Source organism: Siphateles boraxobius, unplaced genomic scaffold (assembly GCF_051911475.1).
Source record: "Siphateles boraxobius isolate OS27281-9 unplaced genomic scaffold, OSU_SipBor_1 7, whole genome shotgun sequence".
Classification (NCBI taxonomy): Eukaryota; Metazoa; Chordata; class Actinopteri; order Cypriniformes; family Leuciscidae; genus Siphateles; species Siphateles boraxobius.
The window spans coordinates 16,132,702-16,151,246 of NW_027509197.1; positions in this window are offsets into that span (position 1 = coordinate 16,132,702).

Genomic DNA, 18,545 nt, shown 5'->3' on the forward strand with positions numbered 1-18,545 from the left:
TTCATCAGTGGATTTTACATAGTCTATAAGAACTTGAAACCTGCTTGATGACACTCAAATAAATCACCAGCTATCAACAGTACGTGAGTCTTTCTGCCTGTTGTGATAATGAGTTTTGTCGCGTGCATATAGCCTACTTGTAAAACTAATTCATTTGAGTTTTCAAATGAGTTTGACATCTTCTTGAGCGACCTGGAGGTTAATGATGGAAGAAAACCTGATAAGTTCTCTTTATTTCTTATGAAAAGCGCTATTTGATTTACGCTATTAAATATCACCACTGAGGTTTGCGCCAGCTCAACTCTTTATTTGACAACAGCGGTTCAAGCGAAGGATAATTTCTCCTCCCACTCGTCTAGTTTTCATATATTTCACAACGTAGATGACACATTAAAAGCACATTCAACCGCTTGAAAACTGAAGATATTTAACATTTAAATATAGATCCGAATGCGCGTAACTTTTAAGGACGGATAGCTACCACTGAAACGTCTTGAACGTAATTTTCCGGTCAACCCATGTCAGAAGACCACAAGTTTATTTCTCCTGAACCTCCCGGTTTATAATATCTTAGAATAGATTGTTAGATAGCTGCTGCTGATCAAGCTGTCCATCAGTTGTGTTCTCGTTAAATCTGTAAGTTGCATTGAATGCCTGTCCACGGTGAAATCACTTGCTCTAATGTAGCCTACATTGTCGATAAGTCACAAGCTGAGTCAGTGCTGGTGCTCAACAGCAGGTGGCAGCGTTGCTCCATAAGAAATTCGAGGACGTAAAGCCAAGCGCAGCAGGTTGGAAAATGACAGGTGTCAAAAATACAACTTGAGACGTTTTTACACTGGCAAGTTAATGCTATTGAGCAGGCTTTTTACCCTCTCCAAGTTTGGTGTGCAGTCGCAATTTTATTAATCATTTCATATTTTATAATCATTCATTTCTGCAGTTTCTGTGTAAATGCACGTGTTCTATAGCAGTGGTTGTCGGCCATTAAACCCAACCTTACGAAAATTGACCATGCTTTTATTATAGTAAAATGTTTAACATTTTTTTTGGCAGATTTATTACCATTTGTATAGCCACAGTTTTACTAAAAATACCACGGTTAAATTATTGTTAGTGTAGCAAAGCCATGGTTAATTTGTGGTACTACTACAACAACCATGTTTCTTTTATTTGTACTAGAACCATGGTTCATTTTCATAAGGGCCGATTTAAGGCCTAAGGTAAGGCTATTAAATATCAGTCCCAAACTAGTTTTTCTCAAACTACATTTCAATAAAGTTATTAAGTTGGTATGAGCCACCACAGTCATCAAAAATAGCACAAAATGTAAATAAAGTTTTTTGGGTTAAGATTACGTAACAGTTACCATGGTAAATAGCCTACACAATACTAACGACTTGGCTGTTAATAAAGCATATAACTGATCCTCATGAATAGAATAAACATCATACTTGCATGCTAATCCTTCCCAGCTAATGTACCAGCTATGTAATTCATTGGTACCTTTAAGTAATTTCATCATTTACCTATTGAAAGTGACGTGACAACCCCTACTCGGAATTTGTCCTTGAAAAGTGAAGCCAAAAACGTTTGTCCCCCAGGTGGCTGGGTTTAGCTCATCCCGCCCTCTCCATGTAGTCTAATCTAATTGGACCTAAGACAAACTAAACAATCAAATTACATTTTCCCAAAGATGGTTTCTGTCTTTTAGGTAGTTTATCACGCTGATGTAGGCTAAGTTCAAGTGCTAAGGCTAAGTTCAAGTTTATTTTTTTAAATTATTATTAATAATTTGGTTTTAGTTAGTTATTTGATGCTTTGAAAACGAGTCTGTGATCATGCGTCATGATGGACAGCTGAGATTGACAGCTTCTATGAGCGAAGTAGTGACTGAAGCACCAACAGAATTTTTTTTGGGAGGAGATTGGAGCTTTAACTTAAAGGTGCTTTAAGCGATGTCACGCGTTTTTTAGGCCAAACATTTTTTGTCACATAGAGCAAACATCTCCTCACTATCCACTAGCTGTCTGTCCCCTGAACACACTATAAAAAAACGCGGTCTCTGCAGACACCCCAGGCTCCACAAACGGCAACAAAAATAAACTGGGCTAACCCGCACCACAAAACATAACAAACTGTTCCAGCCAATAACCGACAAGAAGGATTTGGGGGCGGGGTTTGGGGGGTTAGTGTGCAGATGAGGAGGAGAGATGGTCTGGCTAGCCTCCGTTTTGTTTGACAATACTTTAAATGTCAACAAGAAGTGATGTCACCCGACATCGCTTAGAGCAGTGGTTCTCAAACCTGTCCTAGGGACCCCTCACCACTGCACATTTTGTATGTCTCCCTCATCAGACACACCTAATTCAAGTCTTGCAGTCTGTACTAATGAGCTGATAAGTTGAATGTTAGGTGAGGGAGACATGCAAAATGTGCAGTGGCGAGGGGTCCCTAGGACAGGTTTGAGAGCCACTGGCTTAGAGCACCTTAAAATTTTTACATTTTCATAGCTGTTTATTTCACATCGAAATAATGAGTTGTTCTGCAGTAAAATGTACTAACCGATTCTGCTGGAGTATGGACGGGACCTTGATAGCGCAGCTCCACTTCATGCTCACTACTGCGCAGACTCGAGTCCCGAATCAGCGCAAGATGTAAGGGCAATATTGGGGATTTGGGACACACTTTTCTACAATGGAAGAGAGTGGAGGTGCGTTGTCCATCTTTTTTTTACAGTCTATGATCTAACCCATCAGTTAGTGCACACACATTAGGATCAGTCAGTAGTGGAAACACATTCCCGGTCCCGGAGCAGCTGGCAAGTGAGGTGTCTTGCTCAAGGGCATCTAAGGCGTTTCCTGCTAGAAATTGATAATCTACGCTGACCATACGTCCTCTTTTTCCCGGACATGTCCTCTTTTTGGACCTAAAAAAATCAAAGATCACTTCTAGATCAACCAAAATGTGCAGGATTTTTTGGACAATTTTTTTTGACCGAACAGCGCTTACTTATCAACAGTGGCACATGGCTCCTGAACAGGGAAAAAACTGTAAAAAATGTAAATTCACAGATGATTCAGAAACAATTACCGTGTTTTCGTTTCGGTCGGGATCCGTGTGCAGAATGCGTACGTACGTGTCAGTGTCAAAATAAAAGTATACAAGAGAACATCAGGATGGTTGAAATTTTTTTTTTTACTGAAATAGTTCAGTAGGTTTTTTATTTTATTAAAATGACCCTATGGCCATGAAAAGAAACGAAAATGGCCATGAAAAGAAACATTGTCATGTAAAAGATGTTAAAAGCTAAACGTTTTTTTTTAAAATATATATTATTCTATTTTTGCGGGCCAAACGTTGAATGGAAAGGATTGTATTACTTTATGTATTAAAGTACAATAACATGGTTGTGAATGTATTTGACAAGTGTATTTGTCAAGTATTTTTGATGCATTCGCCCCAATATTATCGGCCAATATGAGCCTGTCGCAGATATATCGGCATCGATATCATGCTATCATCATATACATTATGATGCAAATATGTCGTCGATATGAATGTTTTTTTACAGAACATATAACGCAGATAAAATGCTTGTAAGTTGTGTAACTATATAGTTTGTCCAGCAGAGCGCACTCCATTGTTTGCTACTTGCGATCCGGATCACTGTGGTGACACCAGCCAACTCTTTCACTTCAGTAATGAGGCAGACACGGTGTAAGATGCGCGCACACATTAGCTTCCACTCCACTGACAAGGTATGAAACATGACTAGCTAGCTAATGTAGCAAACGAGTATGACAACCTCATTGTGGGAGTAAAAGACGGGGACATTGTTTATTTACTTTAGTGTCTCACCTGGTGACAACATAGCGTTAGATCACCATTCAACAGACTCGTGCCACCACCTCACTGCTAACTAGTTAGCAACTTACCTTTAAGACACCGCTTGACTACTTGTCTGCTGCTGCCTGAACAAGACACCGGACGCGAGCGGCACGATGCGACAAAAGACAGTTGAACCCATTATAATCAGATATGTTGTTCACACTGGATGCGGCGTGGTGCGAGCGACGAATCTACGTCTCATTACTAACGTAACCTCGGTTCCCTGAGAGTAGGGAACGAGTATTGCGTAAGTTAGCTTACGCTATGGGAAAACTCCTTTTCTCGAGAATATTGAAGCCAAATTTTTAAAATGCAGTGCAGCTGCACAGCAGACATATAGCTGAGTGTCTAACACACTCATTGGCTCTGCTGCGGCAACTGCACAAACCTATGGCGAGTCGGCTAAGATGCGCGAACCAATCAGGTCGCTTCGCCGGCCAGTATGGGCGTGGCTTATAGCTATATAAGCTATATATAGCTATGTATAGCTTATATTGCACTAGCCGGAGGGAGAACTGATACTGTGGGAACAGTGCTTATGTGCAGGGGTGCGTATTTTATTGTGGGCACACATCCTACATTTATAACACCTCCAGCGCAAGCCGGAGGGAGAACAGACAGAAAAGGGCTCTTTTCGTGTTGTATTTAAATTGCCGTTAAAACGGCGTTTGTTTGCAGGCATGCATGTTTTAAAAGAGACTCATTGACTGCCATGTTGGCATCTCCAGCTGCCTGAACTAAAGAGGGGACTGGGAGATGTGCAAAAGGCTTTTTGGAGGGTGGTCCGGCCGCGGCGGGACTCAACCACTCTCTTTTCCTTCCTGTCATTCGGGCTAAGAAGGCTTCCGAGGCTCAATCTTGGGTCGGGGTCCCCAGCGGTCTGGGAATTGCTGTCATCTCACTGAAGGAGAGCGGTAACGGACTTCAGCCGCTGGGTGGGGCGGCGAAGGCTTTGCTAGCCAAGAGAGCGCCGCCTTCTTGTGGCGGCCCGAAACAGAGTGGAACGTTTACGGAGGAAGTGGCGCATGGCTGCAAAGCTTTCTGTACCTCGGTGAAATGCGCCGCGAAACCCCTTACCGCTGGGCCGAACAGGCCGGTGATGGAGATAGGGGAGTCCAGGAAGGCAGCCCTGTCTGCATCCTTCATCTCCGTTAATGTCAACCAGAGAAGTCGCTCTAGCCCCGTCAAGTTCGCCATGTTTCTACCAATCGCCTGGGCGGTAGATTTAGTGGCGCGCAGAGCCAGGTCTGTGTCGCTGCGCAGGTCCCTGAAAGCTTCAGGGACAGGTCCATAGAGTGGAGAAGTTTGGTCTGAAAAACCTGGAGGACAGCCATGGTGTGAAGTGTCGAAGCAGCTTGACCAGCGAGAGCTGTAGTAGTACGGCAAGGCTTAGACGGGTGAGTTGCTATAGCTTACCATTCCATAGCTGTGGGTGAGCAAAGGTGTGCGGGCACTGTCTCTTCAAGGGGGGGAATTTTCTCATATCCTTTCTCCACAGTGCCATCGACAGTCGAGAGCGTTAAGGAAGTGGAGGGTTTGAGACGAGTTAGCCTAGTTCGTCGTGTACCTCAGGAATGAAAGGGGGGGTCTCTGCTGATGGGCCTGTCGGCACCCTTGCAGGAACCATTCGTCCAGCCTGCTTCTCATCCGATCCCCCAAAAGGAACGAGACCGGCGCTCGCTGAGAGGGGTGCTGGTCTGCCTGCGTAAACAGGACCGGCGAGGGTGTTTCTCTGGGTGAGAGCGAGGCATGTGGGGACTGGGCCGGCGTGTTCCGTGGCGCTTCTTCTTGTGCTGCCTGAGCAAAGGAAAAGCGGAAGGTGCGGGGTCACCGTCGGCTAAGCTTGCCAGTCAAGTCTGTAGGGTGGCGAGCGCCATCTGACTGCATTCCGGGCAGCCGCCCTTAGACAGTGCAGCTTCAGCGGCGGTGAAGGCTTCTCAACTGGAGGTCAGCAAAGTAGAACTTGCTGAAGGAGATTAAATATGAATTCTATGGCGAAAATGGGGGCTTATATAGCTATAAGCCACGCCCATACTGGCGCGCTCTGGCGCGAAGCGACCTGATTGGTTCGGGCATCTTAGCCGACTCACCATAGGTTTATGCAATTTTTTATATAACTAATTAAAAAGACGAAGTCATTAGTGAAGATTATACAACAGTATTTAGAATATAATTTAGAATAGAACATGCAAACTAGTTTGGTTACAACTCAAATGTATCATTCCCATTCTATCATTCACCCTGCCTCCATTACACATCTTTGTCACACAAGTGTTTGATCACAACATTTGAGTGATCATTGCAAAAAATGTGATATATATATATATATATATATATATATATATATATATATATATATACCAGTCAAAAGTTTGTACACATGAATGGGAAAGTGTGTCCAAACTTTTGACTGGTTCTGTACTATAATATACAATATACCTACACATAAATAATATTGCTACTGTATTATAATATACACATAAATAATATCGGCCGATATATTGCTATCAGGCTTTTTTTACTCACTAATATCGGTATCGGCATCGGCCGCAAAAAATCCATATGGTTGGGCTCTTCGTGTTACAAGTTTCTAGACATTCTAATCATTAGGCACAACTAATTGAAAACATTACAAACACAATAAAAAAAAAATGACAATGCCCAGAAATCAATTTCAATAGTACATTGGGTTTAATTTGTCATAAATATAATATTCATCATAAACATCTATCCATTTTAGCGGAAGTGAGGGACTGTAAGTTTTGAATGCTTATATCTCCTAAATGCGAATTTTATCATTGGTTTATCACCAGCTCATTCATAACTTTAATCCGAACATAGAACACTAAAAACTAAAAAACTTAAATTTTGATTTCAGGGGGCTTTTAAGCTCTGTGTGTTTTTCTTAAAGGAAAAGTCCACACAGAAAGGATCATTCTGTCATAATTTACTCATGCTCATGTAGTTCACACAAGCAATCTTATAGCCCACTGCACTGGCAGCCTCAGTCATAATTTATTTTCATTGCATCTATTTTCCATACCATGGAAGTGAATGGTGAAAAAAGTCAATGTTTGGAACAACATGATAGTGAGTATCGTAAATGGACAGAATGGTCGTTTTTGTGTGAACTATCCCTTTAATCTACTATCACTATCCCTTTAACTGGTAATGAGCAGTGGCTGGCTTGATCCCGAAGAGGGCGCGCAAGACTGTTATAAGAGACTGTTTACAATCGATCTAACTGCGCTGATAAGACTCGCTTTATAAAGGTTGAACAGTTGCCTATTTGTTTTGCAAAGGCCAATTTGTAATTGGACTACATGCGGCATACAAGACAGAGTAACTAATTAACTCAGATTTAATAAAAAAGGAGGAAAATATTATGATTATGTTGCCCAATAATTAATAAACACAGTGACTTTATTTCCCTTTGTTTATCCAGCAGAAATAAAACACCATACATTACCAGAAGTGCAAATGTCATTATTGTGGTTAATTAAGACTAGATTTATTTTACAATTAAACATCAAAAGCTGAATCAATACCCCCCCCCCCCCCCCCAATAAATAAATAAATCGGAAGAGTAAACACAGCCTTAAAACAAATGAACAGAGGAAAACAGATTTAATTAAAGAACTTTGAATTTCAAACCTTCCCAAGTTTCAACTATGCTCGAGCAAAGCAATAATCTTTATACATTCTTAACTCTAGGTAATATTCATTCAAAAATAACATTAAAGTAAAGTGACAGGAAATTCTCTCACCATTATATGTGCAATTGTTCACTGCTTCCTCCCTTTCAGAGAGACATGGCTACACACACACACACACACACACACACACACACACACACACACACACACACACACACACACACACACATACACATACAGACATGGGTGAAAAGAAAGACTCATTTTGTTTCTTACAACATTCAGAAATTGATGGGCGTTGGCATGGGAACACACCCCTGGCTGCTACCTGAATGAGGACACAGTGCCTCTGCAAACTGCACATTTTTACCTACAGCCGTATCCATGACAACAAAGACCTGTACCCACTATTGAGCTCTACTATTGAATATTTGATTGACAGATGTCCAAATGTCAACCACTCCCTCTCAGGTAAACAGTCCAGGCGTTTTTCTTTCTTTCTTTTTTTTTTACAGCAGATATCCTTTCCTTTGCTTGCACACACTATATATGCAGCTTGACAGGGTCACAGGTCATGCACACTTTTTTTGGAATGAGTGTTTGTATGTGCTTTTACTTCTTTTTAAATTGACATCAGCTCTGACTGCCAGTTCGCTGCTTTACTTAGCGAGTGTATTTTTATATGTGATGTGCATTAGCGGAGACAGATCCGCTATCCAGAGCTGGGCCATCTTTCATAGCAAAGAGACTGTATTAATCCATCTCCTCGGCCTAAAAGAGGTGCTGTACTTAAAGTACCACAGTCTCTTCCATATTAGAGCGTCAAAGTGGAGATTCAATCACAGTAATGGTCAGCGTCTCACAGCGCATCTCCATCGATCCGGGGGACAGTGTATTGGCTGCATTAGTGAAAAGGAAATTGAGTGCTATTTTCTAGTCGTCACAATCTATTTGTCATTCAGAATTGAGACATGCGGGTCTATGGTTTGAATATGAATGTCAAAGCTGGCCTGAGGTCTGTGTGTGTGAGTATGTGTGCCTAACTGAGATAATTCCTTGTAAAGTGTCCTGTATTTTATAGTACTATGCTTTGTACTGCTATACTATATATATGAATATGATATATAAATAAATAAGGTCAGTTAATGATATATATTTTAAATAATTATTAATCTTTATCAATGTATTTAAAAAACAACTTGAATATTAAAATATTTTATAAATTATATACAGCCTATATAAATACATAATACTTTATATATTATATAATCTGTGTGTGTATTTTATATAGCCTACACTGCCTTTGTGTGATCCTTCATGTGCTGCACAGCCATATGGACCATTGACCCTCACAGTTTTATCTAACACCAGTGATGTATATGTAATACACACACACTCACACAGTCACACATTCAAATGAATACGGTCAAATTTGTAACTGTTATATAATGTTGCTTTACTGTGTTTCAAAGCGTATTATGCATGATTTAACTTTGGACAGTTTATTTGTTTTTTTTAATAAAGGCGCAGGCAGCACACAGCGTGCGCAAACCCTTTTGTTGTGAATCATTACGAGCTCTGTAAATTCTCTTATCTCCAGCTCTGATAACCCATTCACAATCTGGCCATAAAGAATTTGATAGGCTAATTGAATAGGGCTTCGATGCACACTTTTATAATAGAGCATTATAAATCTGGAACGAAGGTGACAGGGGTACAAAAGGGAGCGCTTTAGGGCGAGACTCCCTCCCTTTCAGCTGCTGACTTTACAATAAGTTTTGCAGCTTTGAATGTTGGGCTGTAAAAGAGTGCTCTCTGCTTGAATCGATTGCCCCCACCTAACAAGTCCTCTGCCCTCCAACATTGAGAGAGCGAGAGATGGATTTGTTGAGGGCAGTGATACAGAGGCCTGGCTGCTATCTTGATCCTTCATGTGCTGCACAGCCATATGGACCATTAACCCTCACAGTTTAATCTAACACCAGTGATTAGCGTCAAGACCTTGCAGTCCTATTGACGGCATGTGTATGTAAGGGAGATGATGCATGACTATTACCTCTCTAACATTTATCTCCTTTTGTCTGTCTTTTCACATTTAGGGAGAGAATTAGTGGAGGTCTGCTGACTTTCTGATGTGATGTTGATAGCATTATTTGCCAGTTTGTGTGAATTGCTTCCCTAATTTGTCTCTTCTCTTGTGGTTGAGTCAGTATTGGATGAGGTGGTCTAGTTCTTTTTCTTCTGGCTTGTAGCACAATAGGTTTCAGGTTTATCTGTTTTAAGCACACATTCCATATTCCCTTTTTTCCTTTTAGTGTTTCAAGAATTGTTCCAGTGTGCTGTGTAATTTTTCTATGTAAGTCAGTGATTAGTGTTGCCATACAGTAAAATATATATTAATTATCATGGCATAATACTAGACGTAATATTAACTTGTTGATTTCTATCTTTTAAACAATACTTTGTGCATTCAAATTCATTTAATTTTTCCCTCTTATGAAATTAGATAGGCCTATCTTTTAGCAAATTTGAAAATATGTGGTTTTATACATTTTAAGTTATTTAATTTTTTCTCAGCTTGGCTTTTGGGTATGTGAGAAAAAAGACAGAAAGTCTGGATTAGGTGCCAGTGGCAGGAGTTTGAAAACGGCCATATCAAATAGCTGAAAAGAAGAAATCGATGGAAAATTGTCTATATTTATTATCCTGAACAATATATTAAAATGTGCTTAAGTAAATATTATAATTAACAAGTGGATATTTCTCGGGATATTTATATTTGTCTTGCTTATATTTTGGCTACAAAAAGAAGCTATTAAATATTTCCACTGTCATTGAAAGCAGATTTATCGGATGCATGTTGATATAGCAGGGGCATGTTGTCACACTGGATGGAGTGAACAGGATTATTGGATTTTAAGCAATTAATACATTACAGCAGTTATAAAGCACAAAACAACTTATGAAATGGCAAAATGTAAAAGACAACGGATATTTTAAAACATTGTTTTGGACAAAAATATTTGGTTACACTTTATTTTAAGGTGTCCTCCTTACATTGTAATTATAGATTTAAGTACAGAGTAATAATAATTAACCACGTGTACTTACTATAGGGTTAGGTTTAGGATTAGGTTTAGCAGCATGTCATTATGCATAATTTACTGTTACTATAGTAAGTGTGTGTGTGTTGTTTATATATATATATATATATATATATATATATATATATATATATATATATGGTGAGAGATCAGAGAGTCCATTCATATGTTTTTTGACATGAAAGAGTGAGAACAAGAGTGGTACATTTCTAGTTTTAAATGGCACTTGCCTTTGCAAGAGTTTTACAATTATTTATTTTTCAAGGACAGTCATTTTAATAAGAGCTCACAAAAAGGTGTTAATATTAATCATGTTTCCCCCACTGTCATTCATGCTATTTCTGGTTAATACCTGCTCTGCTTTGTTATTCATGTTAGAAAATATTACAGCAGTCTGACACCAGTGTAAGCATTTTTCTTACTAAAATCTGTCTTCTGTTCATCCACATTAACATTGAATCCAGAATTCAAAGTACAGTCAATTAACCATTTTGAAGTCAGACTGGAGTTCACAATCAGATCATTAGGCAAGTTTTACAGATGGTCAGCATTTAGATGTTCTTTGCTTTTTTCTTTCTGAATGTGCTTGTAATATTTATTGATATTTGATCATTGAAATTTGATATCTCTCAGCAAATTTGAAAAGATATTTAATACAAATGTGGTTTTATAAACAAAGTTATTCCATTTTTTCTCAGCTTGCCTTTTTGGGTATGTGAGAAAAAGAAAGACAGCCTGGATTAGGTGGCAGAAATTCAACTAAGCCCGTATCAAATAGCTGGAAAAAATGGCATCAATGTAAAATAGTCTGAAATTGCTCATAAAATGTTTAGCTAAAGCTATGCTTTCTGCCTGCTTTGTTGACCATTTGTGCGCTGCACCCACGACACCCACTGAAGCTCTGCTATAGAGTTTGACCCTGACCTGGCTAATGAAACTAAGCTCGGTACGACATTTAAGTGAGGCGTTTTACTCTTGTGGACCTTACAGTATGTCTATGTTTTGTTTCAGGGCGCTGGGCACCCCACATACACTCACACTCACTGCACTAATATTGACGTATGTTTTATCTGTAATGGTGTTTAGTGTGCTCTTGAATGCTGAGGGTTGTTGACAGTGAGAGGGTAGGTGTGCGCTGCCATCACTTTACCTGTCAGAGCGAACACACACACACACACACACACACACACACACACACACACACACACACACACACACACACACACACACACACACACACACACACACACACACACACACACACACACACACACACACACAACCTGTCAGAGAGTATACACTTTGAGTCAATGGTGCTAGATGGAAAGGACTGTAATGGCGTCTATTTCGACACAAGTGCTGTTCTCTTAAATTGAGTGACACTTACATTTCTGTCACTGCAGCACAGACAGTGCAATTTACAGGATTTGGTGACTTGCTTCATTTATTTGTTTATCTTAAAATTGGTTAATCAACATGGAGTTTAATTGATGTAGTGGATATTTTGCTCACATGAAGCTAAATGGCTTTATTTGGTTGAAGAGGTTGGAGAACTTGCGAGTCTTAAACCTAATTGTTCTGGTCAAAGGGTTAATGTCACATACTGTAAGTGTTCATGAAAGAAAAAGAAAATTTAAATATTTCTTTGAAATGTACTTTTCTAATTTCATGTTGGTGTCATATGGTTTTGAAAACTTTTATACCATTTTCAAGAAAAGTTACAATTTAATGACTAAAACTGGTATATGGTCTAACCATCAAGTGATAAATAATGAATTTTCTTTATACCATGATACGAGCGTACTCATCTTAATCATTATTTTCAGCTCTACATATATTTTTTACAATAACGTATTTTCTTTTTACAAGTATCATTAATTATTATGATGATGAAATTTTACTACCTGACCTAACATTTTCTTGTCATAAAAAAGCCAACAAAGGTCTTCAGGTATCCTCTCTATGATATCATTTCCTGTTCTTCTTCTTGTTGCTTGCACCACATGACTTTAGTTTGGCAGACAGAAGTTTTGTTAAAATGTTATTATATTTATTAAGAAATGACAAACTACTTAATAGAATAGAATAATATTGGTCGCCCTGACAATTTTTTAAATGATGTTTAATATAAATTAAAACATGCTCATTAGAATAGATGTATTCGGGTCATTGTATGTGTGAACTGCATTTTTAATGTTTTTTTGAATATATTAATCGATCAGGATCAAGCATGTGAGGTATTGGTCAGTGATTGGAAGAAACTTCAAGTGCATTTGTTGGAACATACAGAGTGGTTGAAGAAGTAGCAAGAGAAAGATGTGAAGATGATAACTCGAGTGCAGTTGTGCAGTTCTCCTTTCTGTTTGTAGATGGTGCTTTAGCTGTGCATTTGGCCTGGAAGACAATTTGACTCCATAATAAAAATCTAAACCTTAGCAAACTGAAATCAGATTTCAAGGAGGCCTTAATTTCAGTTCATTTTGTCCTTATACCTCGGATCACATTTTCTTCCTATTGTTTGTGCAGTCATTGCCATATCCAGGGGTCCTCAGTTTTTGAACGCTAATCAAATTCAATTTGACCTCCAAAGAAAATATACACTCTATTTTAGTATACACTCTCTCATCAACCCCCCCCCCCCCCCCCCCCCAGAAACTTTCTCTCTATGAAGGTGGGTGTATGTATATCCTCCTGGACCATGCAATCCATTTGACGCCTGTTTGTATGTTTCTATGTGTGAGCGTGGGGTGTTGTGTGTATGTGAGACAGGGATGTGAGTGATTTCGGCAATTGCTGAAGTGGGATGCGAACTCATCTTATTTACCAGAGAATAGGCCAATTAAGGGCGAGTTGGGAATGAGCTGTGGTGCAGGAAACCAAGTGAATGTTCCATTGATTAGCAGTGTTCGCTTAATCACAGTCTCACATAAGCTCATGTGCCGCTGTCAGCTGGGGCTTGCTCTTCACTCCTTTTCGAGGAGCAAAGGTTCGGGTGTCAGCGTAGAGGTGACATAGGCCAGTGATTACGTTTCCGTCTCCTCAAAGACATCAGGATGTCATCCAGAAAAATGAGGCGCGATTAGCTCCAGCAACTTTTCCTGCCGCATGAAAAATAAGAATTCCCAATTTGCAGGAAATGGGAAGTTTTCATTGAGGGAAGGCTCTGAATGAGCGCTAATGCTGGCGTTGTGTGTGTGTTTGTGGAGCGTAATGGATGGTGTAAAACATCAGCGCGTATTGACGCTTTTTCTCCTAAACCTTGCTTCCCCTTTTTTCTAGCCTTGCCTAAATTTGCCCAAATTGAAAAGCGATAAAGAAGCAGACTCGTCTAATAAGCATTACTTATCATATTAATTAAAAGAGGATGACACAATATGGCTGACAGCTGTGGGTTTTGATTTGTTGTGTTGCTAATGTGACACTCATTATACAGGTCATGGTGAGACAAAGCCGCAGGGGTAGCCGTGGTAACATGCAGATGCAGAGACTGAGGCCTGCTACACAAACACTGAGGTCTCGACTAAACAGCCCATAATTACCTCAACGCGCAGACAAACAGTAACCATGGAGAGGTGAGAGGCAGTTATGACCTCAGAGCGGGACATGGATTCAATTCTGTAATTGTTTTTTTAATGGAATTAGTTTTCGCCAGATTTTTCGAGAGATCCGTCTTTCTGCGCAAAAGCTCGCATTCAAAGACGCCGGCCTTAATGACGGGATGAATGCTGAACTGGCTGTGCTCGGCTCTTTATCTTCCATCTCCCTTTCATTTTATGAGGTTTGTTGAATATGTAGAGTAGCACAGAAAACATATTAGCGCTCTGACCCGTGAGGTCTTCCCGTATTGCACCTATCCTGTTTTATTACCAGCCTACCATTCATTTGGATTATTAAAGGCAAGTCTTGAGTACAGAGGGAGATTTTAGTTGGTTGGAGAGCTGCGAGTTGCTCTGAAGGGGTCCACGGTGGGACTCAGATGTGATGGATGCTTTTCTGGGACTTCTCTTCTGAAGTTTTGAATATGGCGTTTCAAGTTATACTTACTGATTACCACATTCATGTTGATTACCACAATAATGAATTTCTTTTAATTTCTCCTTTTCTTTACGAAACAAAATCTGGGTTACAGGGAGGCAGTTAAAATGGAAGTGACTGTTAAAATACTTACTGTCTCAATATGGTGTTTCAACAAAACATGAACAATATGCCTGATTTACATGATTTTAGTAAGAAAAAAATTAATTACTACCCGGTTCTGTGTGAAGTTATATTCAATTTTGCAACTTCAATGACAACCTAACGCCTAAAACCTTAAAACAACCATAAAAATGAGCTTGCATCTCAAATAATAAACAAGTTTTAACAGGAGAATGAATGTAAGTGCTTACAGAAAATTATACCCTATGTGTTATAGCCAAAAATTGTCCCCATTCACTTTCAATGTAAGTGCCTCACCGTCATTTTTTTGCGGTATAATCTACATAATTCTATTGATTGAGCTTAGTATTGAATGTTCCTTTAACATAGCAAAGATTTTTAATAAATAAAACATTGGAATCCATTTCCTTGCCCATGAAAATGTTGAAATGAAACACCATTATGCAAATCGAATCGTGCTATATGCTATATGGTAAACCATATGGTACATAAGGTAAAGCATTTTGAATATTCATACCTCCAAATGTGTGTGTGTATGGTCTGCTATGTTTGAAACAGTATCTGAAATGACTGACAAAACATTTCTGCTTTGTGAAGGACGACAGGACTTCATGAAGTATTAACCAGCGTGCTGATCATAAAGTCCTCTCATGCACATTGACTGTTGCGTTGGCATGCAGATGAAAATTATGTTGTTATGGCTGCATACTAAGAGGAGGTGTGTGTGTGTGTGTGTGTGAGCGAGCATGTGTTTAGATGAAAGACAATATAACTACGCGTAATGACTTCTGTGTGTGGCCCTAGAGACGGGACATTTTCTGCCTATTTGAGCATTTAGGAAACCGCTAGAGATGGTTCATCAGAGCTGTGGTGTATTAGATGTGATCTGACAGGATCTTATGGAGATTCGAGCACAGACCAGACAGGGGAAAGAGCGAGGTGACGACGAGGGGTCAGGATTGGATGCCCTGAAACGCCAGAGGGCACACAGAGCTGGAGGTCACAGTGGTTGGGTCAGCTCAGAGGTGATCCAATTCCCCTCTAGTTTCAGCATTTCTAGATTGTGCGAGATTGTGTGCGGGTCCTTTTGAACTCACTCCGCTCAGAGGTCAGCAGAAAGAGATGAAGAACCATAACGTATCATAACAACACTGTGTGTTTGTATGCTGTTTTGTGTTTGTGTTGCTGTGGTCGTTTTTAAATTGATTTCCCGCGAGTTGAGTGACAAGGCTCTGATTTCAGTGCACATATAGAGTATATAGGTTTACATGTTTTAAAGTATGTGTGAATGGCACATTGATGATGGCGCTTGTGAATTTAAGTGACATTGACTGGGCCAGACTGTAATTAGTGATCGGGTTGGATGGTCTGTGAAAGCAATGCATAATGGGATGTTTCCTCTGACACTGAGCATTTCCCAACAGCTGCCTGTCAGTCTGATCTCAGCCCCCTTTAAAAGAGGACACTTTAATTAGTCACAATCCCTAGAGGAGCCTCTCATTTACAGTCATGCCCATCTTGATGTAAATCAGCTTTCTACCCATCACTCTTTTCTCCTTTCACTCCTTTTTTATCTAGAGTTTCCCTCCATCATTCCGTGGCTCCATCATTATGTCATTTTATTGCCCGCAGCACACCTGTCTCTCTTTCACTCCATATCCGAAGTTCATTTTATCTGCCCTCACCGTCCCACCTATTCATCTACACCATTTCTCATTTCCTTCATCTCCATTTCCTTCAGCTCTGCCAAGATGACTTCTCTAACTTGACCACCCAGACTTACTTTGGTAAACCATTATTTTTTAGTCCTGGGTCAGTGACATCACACTCATTTTTTGTCTGCATCTATTAATTAATTTTTTTGTTTGTTGGTTATAAAAATGCAACTATTACTCTATAATTACATTTCACTTTCATATTTTAGGAGGCCCACAATCATAAATGTCAGGGTGATCTGACTGTCCTGTTATGATTATGAAGAAGAACAGCCTCATTAAAGGAGGATAAGAAAAAAACTTTAATTTGTAATTTGAGTTGTAAAACTTGTAATTTGAGTAATGTATTGAGTAAATTAATTTGGCATAACGTTTTATTAATAATTAGAAAATAATGCTTTCAGTGCTTATTGATATTTGGGGGAAGGCGTCATGGCAAGGTTCGTTCAGTTCAGGTTTTAAAATGTCATTTCTCCCCAAAAATGTAATAATTAATAAAACTTAATTAACAATTCATATGGTTATTTTAATTAATATATTAATATAAATATTATTTAATTTTTGTTTGATTTTTGATCATTAAATTTAAACTTTTCTTGAAAAGTGTATTTTTTTTCCGAAACCAACATGAATACAGAGTAATTTTCTCATTAGAGTAATGTTTTAAGCTTGATTTTCAAAACATTTTCCTTATCTTTATTGTGGACACTCCTTTTTGTTGTTGATCCATAAACCAAAATGGACCAGTATAGAAATTCAAGTTGGTGTAATCTGTTGCTTTCATACTCCACATGATGCTTTGCTCTCCTCTGTACATTTATGTTCCCATTTTCTAATGTGCTCAACTTTCACTGACTTTCTCCCACCCTCCTCTTTCAGTCAGACAACATGTTGGCCAGCCTGGTGTATTTTCTGCTGACCCCAGGAGTGTTTTTGTGTGGGAGGTGACATTGTTTCCTGACCCTGGGGAGATCCTGTCACGATGCACACTCATCTGGTCTCTGATTGCTTTCTCTTTCTCCTTGTTTTTCAATAGCACACTATATCTCTCCCTTCATCTCAACACGCTTTGCCTCATGAGGAACAGTTTCACCTTGAGCGGCTCAGAGTTTGATCCGAGCACCGCTTTGCCCCATCCTTAGAATTACAGGTTGTTCACGGGTCAGCAGACTACTAATGACTGTTATTTAAGGTTCTGCTTTTCCACACATCTATAAGTGAAAACATCTTTATGTATAATAAACATTCAGCCGTTGCAACATAACCTTGTTGCAACGTTTAGTCACTGTCTTGTCTTTTACCTTGGATTATATTGTACATTAGAGTTGTTTTCTGGAAATTTTGTCCTCTTTCTTTTCTGTTGGTTTCTTTCCATTGTTCATGCTCTATTGTGAGCTCAGTGAATGGAACAACATTGCTGCGTGTTTCCTGTCAGTCACGTTGGTTTTAAAGGAGAGTCTGAACTCATCGACTGTTGACTGTTGTGGTGCCGTCAGAGCTGTCCATCTCTCAGTGTCAACTAGTGAAGTTGTCATTTCCAATGTCATTCTGACATGGAAATAATCAAGCAGAGTCAAACATGTTTCACCCTCCTCCTCCAGCACTCACTTTGAAAAATGTTTGTGCTCCTACTCACGCACCTCATGTGGCTTTCAGCTTGTTGATCCTCTTTATGAGGCTTTGCGACTTTGACATTGGATCTTTTTTTGAAGTGTCCTCTGCTATTTTGAAGTTATGGCATATGATTAAACGTTTTAGCTTGTTAGCAAAAAAAAAGTCTATTTGCTCATCCCATGGTTTTTGACTCCAGTATGCCAAGGTTCAAGGCTAGAAAACACTACATGACTTCAAAATCTGAAAAGATCTTAAAACACTAGGCATCATACACTTGTTGACTTTGTAAAGGGTTACAGAGAAAAACTGGGCATCACACACTAGATGACTGGGCATCACACATAACACTACCAGTCATTCCGAACACAATAAACTTATACAGAAATGTATGCCTTGTTGATAGGAGA